This window comes from Benincasa hispida, chromosome 12, assembly GCF_027475165.1.
Source record: "Benincasa hispida cultivar pf3 chromosome 12, pf3_genome.v1.1, whole genome shotgun sequence".
Taxonomy (NCBI): domain Eukaryota; kingdom Viridiplantae; phylum Streptophyta; class Magnoliopsida; order Cucurbitales; family Cucurbitaceae; genus Benincasa; species Benincasa hispida.
Window position 1 is genome coordinate 65,310,019 of NC_143489.1, and position 9,699 is coordinate 65,319,717.

The window sequence follows — 9,699 nt, forward strand, 5'->3', positions numbered from 1 at the left end:
TTCTGTCCAAATCTCGCTCACTCTGCTCTTAAAATCTCACTCTCTCCCGTTTTCTCGCTAGGAATTTACTCTGTCCAGCTTTCTTGCTGGAAATCCCGCTCTCTCCACTCTCGCTCTTAAATTTTTTCTTTCGTCTCGCTCTCTCCAGCTTTCTCGCTCTCGCTCCCGCTCCCGCTCCCGCTCGCGCTCCCGTTCTTTCCTACTGTCTCGCTAAGAACAGCTCTCTTTACTCTCGCTCTCTCCAACTTCCTCACTACAATTCTTGCTCTCTCCAATTTTCCTTCAATCTCGCTCTCTCCAACTTCCTCGCTACAATTCTCGCTCTCTCCAATTTTCCTTCAATCTCGCTCTCTATACTCTCGCCAGCCTCAATCTCGCTAGCATCGCTCGCTGGGTTTCTCGCTCTCCAATTCTTTCTTCGATCGCGCAGCTCTCTTCTCATAATCTCGTTTTCTCCAGTTTTCTCGCTGGTGTGGCTCTCGCTCTCTCCCACTTTCTCGCTCCCGCTCGCTCCCTTATTCATTATCCAGGATAATGAATAAATTTCCAATTTCAAATTTATTTATTTTATTTTATTATTTTTTTCTTCTAAATTTCTACCTCTTTAAATAAAATTTCGTCCTGCTTATTATTTGATATTTAATTTCTTGTATGCATACAAATCTGGGTCGTTACATAGAGATTGAAAGAACGTTCCAACGAAGATTGAGAGATAGCCTCCAATAACAATAACAAGAGAAAGATAACATGGCGGAACAACATGGAAATGGAGCACCAAATGAAAATAATGTCATGGTGAATCTATTGGCAAACGACCGTAATAGGCCCATTCGGGACTATGCATCACCCAATCTATAAAATTTCTCCCCAGGTATCATGAGGCCCGCTCTTGATGGATCGAAATTTGAAATGAAGTCGGTGATGCTGCAGATGATCCAGACTGTCGGACAATTTGGTGGAAGGCGTGGCGAGGATCTGCACGCCCACCTCTGGAGTTTCATAGAGATCTGCAACACTTTTGTGTTCCCTAATATCTCCACCGAGGAAGTTCGACTAACTTTGTTTCCATTTTCGTTGTGTGACCAGGCACGAAAATGGGCGTATTCTCTCGAATCGGGGGAGATTACCTCATGGGAGCAAGTAGTAGAGAAGTTTATGAAGAAATACTTCCCTCCAATGGAGAATGCCAGAAGAAGGAAGTTGATAACCAGTTTCGAACAGGATATTGATGAATCGCTCAACGATGCTTGGGCGAGGTTTAAGAGGCTGGTAAGAGATTGCCCGCATAACAGCTTACCAGACTGCTTACAGATGGAGATTTTTTTATCACGGATTAAACCCTGCTTCGCAGACTGCTGCCAATACGGCAACAGTTGGAGGTCTACTAGATAAATCTTATGATGAGGCCAACAACATCCTTGATCGCATTTCTAAAAATCATGAAGACTGGAGAGAAAGCGATCAAAGATTGAGAATCAAGGACAGTGACGAAAACAATGGTGCCATCGCATCCCTTCAGAGTCAAATGACTACGATGATGAACTTGATACAGGGAATCGCAATCAATAGCCCATCAATATATAGTGGGCAAGTGAACGCAATCAACCAGATGATCGCAAGGTGTGCTACTTGCGGTGAAGGACACACAATGGAGGAATGCCCGCAAAACCCACAGTCAATTTATTTTATGAAGAATAATCTGTTCTCTAACACATACAACCCTGGGTGGAGAAACCACCCCAACTTTGCATGGAAAAATCAACAGCAAAATTTTCAATCAGTGGCGCAAAAAGAAGGGCCACCTGGATTTTTCCCGCGAACCAATAGTCAAATGAGTAATCAAGCCAGCAATTCGTAGGCGTCGCAATCTCCTCTTTAGAAAGTTTGGTTAAGCAATATATTGAAAAGAATGAAACTGTACTTCAAAACCAAGTGACGTCTATCTGCAACCTAGAAATACAAATAGGCCAGATTATGGGTGAACTCAAGAACAGACCGCAAGGGGCCCTGCCGAGTTCAACAGAACTCCTACGCAATCCAAGGGGAACAGGTAAAGAGCAATGTCATATGGTGACATTGCATAGTGGAAAGACAATGGCGGGGGAGAAGAAGGAGCCTAGCCGGACTGCTCCAATTGTGCTAGAACCAGAGATTGTGGTGACTCGAGAAGAAACAGAAGAAAAAGAAGCGATGACCCTAGAGATTGCATCCACCTTGGAGCCAAAAGAATAAAGGACCGTAAGAATACAACTACCACCATTCCCACAGAGACTCAGAAAGAAGAAAAATGATGAGGTACAGTATCAACACTTTATGACTATGTTAAAACAATTGTATATTAATATTCCGTTCACTGAAGAAACTGAGGAGATGCCCGCATATGCGAAGTTTCTAAAGGATATGTTGACAAAGAAGAGAGGCACTAGTAAGTTCACCACGGTGGCTTTGACGCAGAGTTCAAAATCTATAATCCCACCGAAAATGTGCGACCCTTGGAGTTTCACTATACCTTACTCCATTGGAGGATTATACATCGGGCAAGCGCTATGCGATCTTGGGGCCAACGTTAACTTGATGCCCCGTCAATTTTCAAGCAGCTGAATGTTGGGCAACTTGCGCCCACGACAGTGACTCTCCAATTAGCGGATAGATCTCTTGTGCACCTAGAGGGGAAGGTGAAAGATGTTCTGGTTATGATCGAAGGTGAAAGATGTTCTGGTTATGATCGAAAAATTTATATTACCAGTAGACTTCATCATCCTAGACTACGAAGCTGACAAGGATGTGCCCATCATCCTGGGGCGACCATTTTTATCAACCGGTCGTGCCCAGATTGATGTGCACAAAGGAGAGATCACCTTGAACGTGAATGGACAGAAGCTCAGGTTTGACATTATCCGAGTCATGAAATATCTTGATGAAGAAGACCTTAATGAATCCGATGATGAACAGAGTTTGAATGATGAAGAGAAGCCTAAATATGAAAATGAAGATGAAGATGCGATCGCATCTATTGTAGCATGCAATGCGATCACGGAAAAAACAAACAAGGAAGATGAGATGATCGCATCCAAAGAAGACAATCTGACAGTAAATGAAGAAAGAAAAACAACAAAACCATCCTTAGAACAACCATCAACAATAGAGCTGAAGACCCTTCCTAAGCACCTGAAGTATGCATTTCTGGGGTAGAATGAAAAGCTACCAGTAATCATTTCCTCTGCACTTAATGAAGACCAAGAAAATGCACTGCTGAGCATTCTAAGAAAGTATGTAAAAGCAATTGGCTGGACACTCGCGGACATTAGACGAATCAGCCTCGATACTGTATGAATAGGATTTGTCTTGAAGAGAATCATAAAGAATCGATCGAACATCAGCACAAACTCAACCTTGCGATGAAGGAGGTCATAAAGAAGGAGATAATCAAGTGGTTAGACACGGGCATCATCTATTCAATAGCAGACAGCACGTGGGTCAGTCCTGTATAATGCGTGCCGAAGAAAGGAGGGATGATGGTTGTCCCTAACGCAAATAACGAGCTAATATCGCAAAGAACCATTACCGGATGGTGAATTTGCATGGACTACCGCAAACTAAATGTGGCAACAAAGAAGGATCATTTCCCGTTACCTTTTATTGATAAAATGCTAGATCATCTAGCTGGAAATGATTTCTACTGCTTCTTGAATGGGTATGCCAATTATAACCAGATCATGATCGCTCCTGAAGATCAAGAAAAAACCACATTCACCTGCCCGTATGGAACATTTGCGTTTTGACGCATTCCGTTCGGCCTCTGCAATGCGTCAAGCATTTTTAAAAGGTGTATGATGGCCATCTTTTCTGAATATCTCGAAGAATCTGTAGAAATATTCATGGACGACTTCTCTATGTATGGGCACACATATGAAGTCTATCTTGACAACTTGGAGAAGATATTGAAAAGTGTGAAGAGACGAACCTCGTGCTTAATTGGGAGAAATGTTATTTCATGGTGAAGGAGGGCATTGTGCTTGGACACAAGGTCTCGGTTGGAGGTGGACAAGGAAAAATTTGAAGCGATTGAAAAGCTCCCACCTCCAACGAGTGTAAAAGCTGTGAGGAGCTTCTTGGGACATGCTAGATTTTATAGACGTTTTGTCAAATACTTCTCAAAGATTACACGACCATTGAGTGCATTGTTGGAGGCAGATAGAAAGTTTGACTTTGATGAAAAATGCCTCAACGCATTCATGGTTTTGAAGAACGCATTAATGATCGAGCTTGTGTTGATCGCACCAGATTGGACACTGCCCTTTGAATTAATGTGCGACGCAAGCGGTTATGCGATGGGAGCAGTGCTGACGTAGAAGAGAAAAACAATACTACATCCCATCGCATATGCGAGTACAACCTTGAATCCTGCTCAAACAAACTACACCACCACAGAAAAAGAATTTCTTGCAGTGATATTTGCGTTGGAGAAATTCAGAGCATATTTGCTGGGAATAAAAGTACTCATCCACACTGACCACTTGACAATAAAATATTTGATGACAAAGAAGGATGTGGTTGATTAGATGGGTTCTCCTCCTCCAAGAATTCGATATGGAAATCATTGATCGTAAGAGGATGGAGAACCAAGTTGCTGATCATTTATCCAGATTACAAAATTTGGAGGTTGACTACAATCAATCAGAAGTGAGTGCAACGTTCCCAGACGAGCAGCTATTTCAGATTGAAGAATTGCCATGGTATGTAGACGTGGTAAATTATTTGGTTTGCAAGCAATTTCCTGAAGATTATACCGACCAATAAAAGAGGCGGCTTAGACATAAATGCAGATCTTATTATTAGGATGAGCCAAATCTGTATAAGAGGAAGTCAGACCAGATTCTGCGACTGTGTGTACCGAATGTTGCTCACCAATGCATATTATCACAATGTCATGATTCACCATATGGTCGGCACTTTGGAGGCCAGCGCACAGCAGGAAAAGTATTACAAAGTGGATATTCTTGGCCAACACTATTCAAGGATGCAAGAGACTACACGATGAAGTGTGATCGGTGCCAACGCACGGGTAATATTTCATGTAAGCATGTGATGCCCATGAACATCATTTTAGAACTGGAATTGTTCGACATCTGGGGCATTGATTTCATGGGACCATTCCCACCATTGAATGGTCACAAGTATATTCTGTTAGTCGTCAACTACATTTCCAAGTGGGTAGAAGCGGTAGCATGCACCGCAAGCGATGCGGTGGTAGTCTCCAAATTCCTGAAGAAAAATATTTTCACTCGTTTTGGCATTCCACGTGCCATAATAAGTGATGAAGGTTCCCACTTTGTCAATTACATAGTCAACAACTTGCTGCTCAAATATAATATCCTCCACAAAGTGGCCACCGCATACCCTCCACAGACGAATGGTCAGCCTGAAGTGTCCAACCAGGAAATTAAGATGATATTGGAGAAAGTGGTAAAGCCTTCGCGAAAATACTGGGCAACAAAGCTGGATGATGCGCTGTGGGCATACAGAACCGCCTATAAGACACCTATAGGCATGTCTCCATATGCGTTGGTGTTTGGTAAAACATGTCACTTACGACTTGAGCTGGAGCACAAAGTGTTGTGGGCGGTGAAAAAGCTTTTCTTCGACTTAAAGGCAGTAGGGGAAGCAAGAAAACTCCAATTGGTCGAGCTAGATGAATGGACAATGCAAGCTTATGAGAATGCCAAAATTTACAAAGAACGAGCAAAACGTTGGCATGACAACCGGCTATTCGGGAAAAATCTCCACGTCGGAGAAAAGGTCTTACTTTTCAATTCGCGGCTACGGCTCTTTCCCAGCAAATTAAAGCCATACTGGTCCAGACCCTTTATAATTAAAAAAAATATTCCCGCATGGTGCGGTTGAATTGATTAATGAGGAAGGGACCTGTACATTCAAGGTTAACGGGCAAAGAGTCAAGGCATATTGCGGGGGTGATTTTCATCGGGAAAATACCTCTGTAGACCTGAGAAATCTGGAATGAAGGAAGATCGAATGGCCCCTACGCTGGCATGCGACAGAAAATCATCTGGGGCACAAGTCTTTTGGAATATTCTTTTCTTATCAATGTTTCATGAACTCTCACTACTCTTATGTTATTTTGATTATCGTTATCTTTGCATTTTTATATCGAAAAACAAAAAAAATAGAGAAAAGAAAATTTTTGTTAACTTTGTTTTTTCATTAATTGACCCTCTCAATGTTTTCTTTGCAATGATCGAGATGAATGATTGCGGAGGCGCTACACGAATGACCCAATTACTTTATTCCGTCACCACAATCAAAAGAGAACAATTCGCCGCAAAGAAGGCTGCGTTCACAAATAATGCGGGCGACAGTGCAAATTTGGGGGTTGTATCTTTCCTTGACTTTATTCCAAATTTTTCACTATTGCATTGCATTTTAACCTTGATCATTTTATCACCACATCGTCTTTAGTCGGCGCAATCATTTAACAGTGATTAATTTAGTAAGTCACTGCATGATTTCTCTTTGCCAATTATGATTTCAATGATGAAACGCATGCCTCTATTTTTTTCATATATGCTAGAGTCAACTTAATTTTAGGATAGTCACCTCATGGAATATTTCTAGAAGTTAGTGGTCTGCTAGCTTTCTTTCAAACTGACTTTTTACGAAATTTCTTTAGAGCATCGCATGACTTCTTTCAACCTTTTAGCAATGAGGACATTGCTGCATTTTAAATTTGAGGGTGCAGTATTCATTTTCGACCTTACTATTTTTAGCTTTAAAAAAATATTCATAACGTTGCGATCAGATCCTACTCGTAGTTGGATGTCCGTATGACACACGTGGGGCAAGCCAAAACGAAGGTAGGAATCGTGATCAACGCATAAAGAAATGATCGCAACTCCGCTGCCAAATGGGCATGAGTTTAGACTGAGAAAGAGCGCCTTGCTCGTAGTTGATGTCCGCATGACACACATGGGGGCAAGCTAAAATGAAGGCTAGGCACTTGGATCAACGCAAGGTCATAGAAAAAAAATGTCTAAAATACGCAAGGATAAAAAAAATCATTTGAAAATACCCCAGTGAAAAAGTTTTTTTTTATGAAATAAATCATGCGATGCCCTGGAATCTAGTAAAGTCTTTTTGAAGGTTAAACTTGTGGTCCCTAAATTTTATAAATATTTATGAAGAGACCTGGATAAGAATTAAGGAAATTTTGGTGTATAGGATTTGAATAAGGCATCCTTGAGGAATAGGAAAGAGAAGGCGGTCGACTTTCTAAAGAAAATCTTTAGCTTATGCTTGAGGACAAACGTTGTTTAAATTTGGGGGTGTGATAACGGGCAGAAATGCACGTTATTACAGTGCAAAGTTATAAAACAATGCAAGATTGCGATGATAAAAAAAGAGGTACAACGAGGATGAAAGAACCTCGCCTAAGGTCCGACGAAATATTAAAGAGTCGAGCAAAAAGTGAATTGGGACTTGAGCATCTCTTAAGGCTGATCATGATCACGGGTAAATCATGGTGCCGCATGGTTGGAGAAGTACGACCACGATACTCCTCACCCACTCAACATAGTCCATCTACATGTCATATGCTTCAAAATTTAGGAATTTGACAGCTTAGTATATGGTGTGTCAGATAATCCATCTTTCACCCTCGTTTAAATTTTTTTGGTTGCGCCTGCAATCCCTTGTTAAAGCCCAACCATACTCATAAGTTGCAAGCAAAAAACTTCACATTGTGTATTTCTTCGTTATTTGTTAAATTACAAAGATTATTCGTGTCATTACATGAGCAATGGTAATTTCATATATCTCGTTATGTGTCGTATTTTATGAAACTATTTTTCCTTTTTCTTCTATCTTCCTCTTTTTTTAAGTCTTCTCCATCTTATACCCATTACCATTGACCTATTATCATTTTCTTCTAGTTCCAACCTTTGCTTATGTTCATTTGAACTCATCTACTGCTTGATTGCTTATGCTATTATTAACATGTTCGGAGTAATTATGAAATTATTAAAATTATTTTTTTCACTTTCAAAAGCACTCGAAAAATACTTTTAATAATGTAAAATAAATTTTAATAGTATGAAAAATGCATTTAAAAATGTGAAACTAAATATTGAATTGATTTTGAGTGATTTGGGGGTATTTCAGACTAATTTTAACTATTTCAAAATCACTCCTAAACAAGCATTATGCCTCATTTTGTTGTTGTGATTAATGCATTTGATACTGTTAATCGTGGAAATATCGTTACTGCTAATGATATTGCAAAACATATTCGAAATATTTAATCCGTTGATGTTGTTGGTTAGGCTAAGCGCATATATTTTGAAGTGAATTTGAAATTGTTAAAATCGCAGAACATATTCGAAATATTTAATCCGTACCTAAGCGCATATGTTTTGAAGTGATTTTGAAATTGTTAAAATCACTTTAGTTATGATTAAAATCACTCTAAAACACATTTTTAATCACTCAAAAAGTATTTAATATTTTGTTTTATACTTTTACATGTAATTTTCATATCATTAAAATCAATTTTGACATACAATTTCAAAGTGATTTTGAAAATATCAAAATGATTTAACCATTTATTAATCACTCCCAAACATATCATAATTGTGTTGATAACAGTCAAGATTGGCTGCAAAAGGATATCATCAAAAATAGGGTATAGACTGTGAATAAATTTTAGTTCCATCGAAAAGAATATTCCTCAAAAGTGATTTTAACTATTTAATAATCATTCCTAAACATACCATAATTATGTTGATACTATTGGGTCTACTGTGCTAACAAGGTTGGTTGCAAAGGGAACATTTAGTTCCATTGAAAAGAAACTCAGTACTATACGTGTAATAACAAAACTAATTGACAAGTAAAAAATCAAACAAGAATAAAATGACACACACAAATTTACATGGTTCATTAACGATGTGTTATCTACTTCCATTGAAAGAGGAGAAATTGTTTGATTATCTTGAGGGAAAACAAAGTATAAAATGCAAAGTTTATGCGTAGGTAAGGATTAAAAAATTTTATAAATGGCAGCCCATTTTAAACTTTAAAACAAATAGACCTAAAATAAAGCCTAAAATGTACTAGCAACATGTTTTCGTACTTTCATAGAGACCTCGTGCTTGGTCGTTATTCGTTTTATTATAAGTTTTATTATGTTATGATTTTATATTATCATTGATACTTGTATACTATAAAGTCTACCGTCTTTAAATAGACTATTTTGTAATCCTTTCTAATTAAGAGTATAAAGTAATTCTTAATTACCATTAAAACTAAAATGATGAAATTTAAATATGCCATTTGATATTTTATATACACATCATTTCGAGTTGCATATTTCCCATGTTTAAAAAAAAATAGTATGAACGGATTCGAACCACCAAACTTTGAGTCCACATCTACCTAAAATTTCATTCAAATTAAATCTCCAATAGCAAATTGTTAAAAATTGAATAATGAAATGGGTAACAGTGAGCAAAAGCTTGATTTCTTTTTTTTTTTTCTTTTTTTTTTTTTTTTTTTTTTGGTTTAAGTATGAAACAATCTAACCCTATTAAAAAAATGCAACTGTGGAGCTATATGCAAATTTACAGTTTTAATGTACCAAAAAGAAAAAAAAAAATTGAATGGCTCTTCCAAAGGGTTAGCCAATCT

The 9,699-nt window shown here is 38.6% G+C and overlaps 1 non-coding gene across 1 annotated transcript; it reads right to left on the reverse strand.

Moving 5' to 3' along the window:
• Positions 1-1,188: 1,188 nt before the first annotated feature.
• LOC120068639 (small nucleolar RNA R71) lies at positions 1,189-1,295 on the reverse strand. The gene has a single exon (XR_005479276.1). It is a non-coding gene; the product is annotated as a small nucleolar RNA R71 (small nucleolar RNA).
• Between the last annotated feature and the right edge of the window lie 8,404 nt (positions 1,296-9,699).